Source organism: Euprymna scolopes, chromosome 25 (assembly GCF_053919585.1).
Source record: "Euprymna scolopes isolate OS-2025 chromosome 25, ASM5391958v1, whole genome shotgun sequence".
Taxonomy (NCBI): domain Eukaryota; kingdom Metazoa; phylum Mollusca; class Cephalopoda; order Sepiida; family Sepiolidae; genus Euprymna; species Euprymna scolopes.
The window spans coordinates 71332600-71340301 of NC_136506.1; the positions used below are offsets into that span (position 1 = coordinate 71332600).

At 35.8% G+C, this 7702-nt stretch overlaps 1 protein-coding gene across 1 annotated transcript in view; it reads left to right on the forward strand.

Moving 5' to 3' along the window:
• The window catches only part of LOC145247430 (rap guanine nucleotide exchange factor 4-like), a 1873173-nt gene that overhangs the window by 420109 nt on the left and 1445362 nt on the right, over positions 1-7702 (forward strand). The window lies entirely within an intron of this gene.

Below are 7702 nucleotides of genomic sequence, written 5' to 3' on the forward strand. Positions count from 1 at the left end.
ACTGAGACAACTATTATCCCTTCTATCATCCCCCTCCCATACTTGTACCCCCTCCAATTGACCCTTCTGGGGAACAAAATCTTCCCCACACTAGGAACCGATCCTGGGTCTGGCCATACCCACATGGGGAGACAAATAAATAGAAATATTAAAAACTCCCCTATACATATTTTTAAATACACCCCTCTATCTAAACACACATTATATAAGGAATACCCGAAAAGACTGAAACGAAAAATCACAATACTAAAATCCAAGAATCCAAAAAATAAATATCAAAATAGAATGAAAGCACCCCTACCCTTATTTCAGAAGAGCTGGTTCTCCCCCCTCCTCACACATACACATTAGTAACGACATTGGATCACAGTCACGTTCCTAGGGAAGCAAATAACCTCATAATAATATAAAACAGTACACACATTCTCAAACCAATAAAAGAAAACACACACACATGCGAGCGCACACACACACACACACCCTACCCTATAGGAAAAGGAAAAAAAACACAAGCAGAAAGAGAGAGTGACTACAGCCGAGGTCAGCGGCCTGGACAAAAATTGAACATGCCAATGAATAATAGACACTTACACGCCTCCACCCCTTGGAAACACTTACCATGAACTACGAAAATGCCATTTTTACATCTCCAACACATTTGAAAATAATTTCTGACGAGGACGCTTCACAGAACGTCTGAAACGCATAAAAACGATTTCAATGATTTAAAAACATTATTACAATGATTCAAACAGAATTCTCAATGAAAAACCAAGACACGGAATAATAAAATAATGTTAAAAAATACACATTGTTGGTGACTACCCCCTTATTTAAATATATATATATATATATATATATATATATATATATATATATATATATATATATATATATATATAATAGCGTTGACTTATCAGTTCTCGTTAGATCACCGAAGTTAAGCAACGTTGAACCTAGTAAGTACCAGATGGAAGACCATTTGGGAATTCTAGACACTGTATGTTCTCTCCGCTTATCTCGGCATTTGTTTCCAGTCGTCCTGTACTTCACTTGCTACTGGTATTTAACAATGTCATCTCAGGAGAGTTGAGGTTGGAGACTGCGCACCTCCTGTCACAAAAAATTTCATGTGCAAGCAACTCTTCGTGGGTATCCATAGTCTGTCCAAGACTGAAGGAGCCTGCTTATATATATATATATATATATATATATATATATATTTTTTTTTTTTCTCATAATTGTGTCTCTTATATCCTGGTTGCATTTTGTGTGTGTGTATATATATATATATATATATATATATATATATATATACACACACACACACACACACACACAATGCAACCAGGATATAAGAGACACAATTATGAGAAAAACTAATAGGAGAGATTTTCTCTGGTCCCAAATTAGAGCCTGTGTTAATGTACACTGTAACCCGGATATAAGTGTAACCCGATTTTAAGAGAGTTGTAGGGACATGATAAATGTCTCTTATAGCCAAGTTAGACTATATATATATATATATATATATATATATATATATATATATGCACACACACACATATATATATATATGCCCATACATACATATGCAAACACCCACACACATATATATATGTATATATATATACATATATATATATATGCACACACACATATATATGCACATATATATATGCACACACACACACACATATATATAGATAGATATATATATATGCACATACATATATATATATACATATATATATATCTGCACACACACACACACACACACACACACATATATATAGGATCACTCTGCTCACCTCCGTAGAATGAGGACGGGGCTGGAAAATTTGCTCTAAAAACAGCCTGCTTCACAACAACCCTGGCTAACATACCGTGGCTAACGGGTATCCCTCTTAAGCGGTCGAAACAAAGGAAAAAAGAAAACAAAGGTGGTTACTCTAGCATCGTGGAATGTACGAACCCTGCTCAACAATACAAAAGCAAATCGACCTGAAAGACGAACAGCGCTTGTAGCTCGTGAGCTTGCTCGCTACAATATTGACATTGCAGCCTTAAGTGAGACTCGTTTTGCAGACAAAGGCCAACTGACTGAAACTGGTGGAGGCTACCCCTTCTTCTGGTGTGGGCGCAGTGCTGAGGAGCAGCGTGAAGCTGGTGTGGGTTTTGCTATCAAAATAACTCACGTATCAAAACTAGCAAGCATTCATGAAGATATCAACGACAGACTAATGAAAATGCAGTTACCTCTTGGACGCAACACCAGCGTTACGCTGGTCAGCGCCTATGCCCCAACGATGACTAACCCTAATGAGGTCAAAGATAAGTTTTATGAAGAGCTGGACTCTCTCATTTCCCCAGGCCCTCAGTTGGAGAAGCTTGTAATTCTTGGCAACTTCAATGCACTTGTCAGTACACATCATTAAGCCTGGCACAACATCATTGGAAAGCATGGAATAGACAAATGCAATAGCAATGGACTCCTCTTCCTCCTTAGAACCTGTGCATCACATGATCTCAACAGCACAAACACTATGTTCCGCCTCCCAAATCGCAATAAAACCACATGGATGCAGTCATGCTCTCGGCACTGGCATCAAATCGACTATGTCATTACCAGAGCCAAGGAGAGGCAGGACGTGAGACTGACCAAAGCCAGGGGCGGGGCTGATTGTTGGACCGACCACCGCCTCATGATCTCCAAATTCAACTTCTTCATCCAACCAAAGAGAAGGCCTCAGGGTAAAAAAAAAAAAAAAAAGCCAAGAGGCTCAATACAGCCAAATTGGAATGTCCTTAAACAGCAGAGGAATTCCAGAGCAGCATCCATAGTAAACTTGCTAACTTCAATCTCAATCAAAACAGCGTTGATGAGAGCTGGACATCCTTCAGAGATGTTGTTCACTCTGCTGTTCTTGACGTTCTAGGTCCTGCCATCAAACACCACCAGGACTGATTTGACGAGAATTATCCTGCAAGAAAAACACCGCCTGCTAAGAGCGCATCAAAATGACCCAGCTTGTGTGGCAAAGAAAACTGCCTTCTCTTACATGCACAGCAAAGTCCAATCTAAGCTGCGTTCAATGCAAGATTCCTGGCTCAGTTCCAAGGCAGATGAAATCCAAAGCTACGCAGACAAACACGATACAAAGAATTTTTACGATGTACTAAGGGTAGTTTACGGACCACAGTCTTCGGGATCCTCTCCTCTGCTCAGTGCCGACGGCTCAACTCTACTCACGGGAAAGAAGGAGATCCTCAACAGATGGGCTGACCATTTCAACAAAGTGTTCAATCGGCATGGAGCTATCAATGATATAGCAATTGAACGTCTCCCCCAAGTCCTCATCAATCAACAGCTCAACACCCCCATCAATCGAAGAGGTCAGCAAAGCCATTCAGCAGTCAATCAGTGGAAAAGCTTTAGGTCAAGATGCCATCCCAGCTGAGGTTTATGTTGTTTAATTGTGCTTGAATTTGCGGTTGAGGTTATCCGTAGGAAGACCCTCTTAGTGGAGTATTAGCTTGCCTTTTCTTAGAATTCCTAGAATCTACCTCCAAACACTTTTTATTTTAGATACATTGACGACATTTTAATTTTTCTTCCTGAAAACACGCGCATAAATATCATTAGAGACAAATTAGACTCAGTCGAACCTTCCATAAAGTTTACCTATGAAACCGAAAACAATAACTCATTACCTTTTCTAGACATACTTATTATAAAATCCAATAATAAACTATTCTTCAAAGTTCACCGCAAAACTACACGCAAAAATGATTACGTACATTTCTATTCACACCATAATAATAAAATAAAAACAGGGATGATAATTGGTTTCTTCTTACGCGCTTTCAGAATTTGCAGTCCTGAATATCTGGACGAAGAATTCAAATACCTCACAAACATTTTGAAAACCTTGCAATATCCGACATATTTCATATTGAATACTAAGAGAAAAGCCACACAAATATTTTCCAGAATAAATAATAATAATAAATCATATACACCAGACCTTTCTCTCATAAACAGACATCTTCTTTTACCTACACACACTAATAATACAATAATCTGTAACACACTAAACAAACTAGAAATTCCTATCATACAAACCACATCACTAACCATCAGACATATATTAAAAACTACGAAACATCTCCAAAACAAACCAGTTTCCAATGGAGGTATATACACTATTCCTTGCCAAAATTGCCATCATAAATACGTTGGTGAAACTCAGCGTAAATTGGAAAAAAAGGCTCAATGAACATAAAAGAGATATAAAAAATAGCAATTCTCTAAGTGCATTATTCTCTCATTCATTGCAACATAATCACACCTTTGACTTTAAACAAGCAAAAGTAGTTAAATTTATTTCAAATAAACCGCGCCGGAGACTTCTTGAATCTGCGCTTATCGCAATTTCAAGCACAATTAAACAACGTGCAGGTTTCTATAACATAGGGCCATTAATAAGTAAACTTTTATTAAAAGAACATTATTTAACTGTAGACACAGGTTGACCTTCTAACACCATTCAAACACCCCCTGTAATAATTAATACATATAATATCAATTAATAAATTACATAACAAAAAACACTCATTTCATTTCTGTTACAAACCTATATTTGAATTTCAACAGATATTTTTTAAAATTACATTAACGACTATATGACTTCACTAAAATTTCCCTCTTTAACAGCGCCAACACCCCCCTACTTTTTGAATTTCCAACGTCTTCTTCCGTTATTCGGAAATAGAACTGCGTCACACTGTGCACGTGAAACATTTTCAAATATTTTGTACTGATATTTTTTGTTTCTTAATCTCAGGAAGTCTCGAAATAAAGACGAAACGTTGATGAACACATAATACGGTTTTTTCCTTTTTATTTCTGTATTTTGTCGGAATACTATTTCCATTATTTTCATTATATATATATATATATATACACACACACATATATATGTACATATACATACATATATATATATATATTGCACACGCATATATATATATATATACATACATATATATGCACACGCATATATACATACATATATATGCACACGTATATATATATACATATATATGCACACGCATATATATATGCACACGCATATATATATACATATATATACATATATATACATATATATACACGCACACACACACACACACACACATATATATATATATATATATATATATATATATATATATATATATCTATATATATATATATATATGAGACAGAGAGAAGGAGAGACAGAAACAGAGAGAAAAATAGATATATAGATTCTCCAAGAATAATCATCACTCTTGAACCAATATCTTTATCTCGTCCTGGAATAAAGCTCATGTACAAAGACTGCAAATGTTCACATTTTCTTTTCAAGTCAATACTTGTCAATATTCCAAGTATCTTTCAACGTTTTTTTTTTTTCATTTTTATGGTATCTTTATTTAAAAAAAAATGCTCGTTTTTTATACACCTTTTTCATGTTAAATCTCTGCTTTCTTTCCACCCTCCTATCCACACGATGGTGCCTGATCGACGCAATGGATACGGTTACAGAGGTGATGAGTCTGAACGTGGATGGAGCAGTGAAAGTGTTCTTGACTGGCCTCATCCTTGCCAATATCATTATATCATGTGAATCATGATTCTATTGCTGGTATTGGTTTCAACAATATTTTTCTAATTGAAATTCTCTCGAGAAAGACATTGGGTACTTACGGGAGTGACCTGTCAGAATGGCTCAAGAACAAAGCTTGCCAACATTCTAAGTGAAAGTGATTTGGTGGAATGAACTGGGTTCGAACTTGGAACGACCAGGTCGTCATCCATGCCGTTGACTATTTAACCACCGTCACCTACCTCCTTGCCATAAAAGGGTTCGTTTTTGCTTAGCATGTAGTTTGTAAATAAAGTAAATGTTTAAATCATAGGTGCGGATCGAACTCAGGACCTAGGAGTAACAAAACGACTGATGAAAGCGCTGCAATAAACAAATTCACCTTCATAAAAAAGGGAAGCTTCAAATTATCTGAATTCTCATTGGTTTAAAAGAATTGATATTATTTAAGCTCTGAAATCTGCTGACGTGATACCGAAGTGAAGAAAGACTCTCTCTCTCTCTCTCACACACATACATACATACATACATTCATTTAAACAGATGAGTGAGATTTATATTATAGAAGAAAATACAACTTAGTTATATATGGGTCGTGGAAGTGCATTCATCTGCAAATGATCTAGCTAATTTGCATATACTTTTAAACATTCATTTTAATTAATTGTCTATTAGTTTTTTCGGTGTCTTAACATCTGATACGTGCATAGTTGTTTTTTTTTATCCACAATCCTCATCCTCCCCACAATACAATATATTTTGCTCAATTTCTGCGAATTATTTTAAGCATATTTTTACTCAAAAATAAAGAAGAGGGTTTTAGGCATATATATATATATATATATATATATATATATATATATATATATATATATATATCGACTATGAAAAAAATAGTACAACATTATAAAATTCATTTTTTTACTTAATAATTTGTGAAAATGTCGTATTGATTGGATAATTACTTGATTTTTGGTAGATTTTTAAAGAGAAGCTCTGTCAAAAATTACTTAGTCCATCCTTTCGTATTGGCCGTGCCTAGACTGCCATTACGGTAGCGTTTTATCCGTCGGGCTGTGGTATTAGTTCTGGGTAGCAGAAATAAAAATATGATGGATGTAACGTTATAAATTATAATTTTTTCTCGCCCGATTCAAGTGGGTATTCCAGCTAGTTTATATAGCTTCTTTTGTAAATAATGTCTTCTCATCTGCATTGATTAATTGTATAATCTCTTACTAAAGATTCAATGATTATAGACAATTTTCATCTTCCTCTTTCGAAGAACTTCTTGCTTCCGGCACGTTCATTGGCGTCTGTCATCTTTTTTTTTTCTGGCTCTTAGCGTGGCGGTCAATAAATGCCTTTCAGCAGTTTTCAAGATGGTTGAAGTTGAAGAGTGCTGGCCTTATAAGGCCCACTCAAACAATGGGGGATCTGACTGTTTTTCTTCCTCGGGGGCAAAAGGTGGGGAAAGGAGCATAGAAATGCTCTCCCTTACCTTTCACGTCTCACCTTTACTACTACTACTACTACTACTACTACTACTACTACTACTACTACTACTTCAGAAATACTTTGGGATTTCTCTCTGTGAATTCTCTAGATTCCACTGTAAATAACTGTCACCATTTGTCTTCTTTTATGTAAAGGGCAGTTGTCTTTTTTTTATTTATTTTACTTCAGTAAATATTAAGAGATCAAGGGGGCTCCCTCCTGGAGCTAACACTTGATTCTGTTATGATTTAAATTTATATCCGAGGGCTCTTTTAAGAATAGATGCTGTTCCCTTTATGGCTGCTATTTGTATTTCGTTACAGCTTGGTCTTCTAGGGATTGCTTCTAAGTATTTATGAAGATTCTTTTTTATTAACCCAGTTGCTCCTATCACAACCGGTATAATGTTTATTTCTTTCAGAGACCATGGTTTTTAGATCATTTTTTAGGTCCAGATATTTTGTTATTTTTTCCCCGTTCAGCTCTGTTAAGGCCAAAATCATTTGGGACTGTAACACCGATAATGAGCGCAGTTCTTTCAGGCTTGTTCC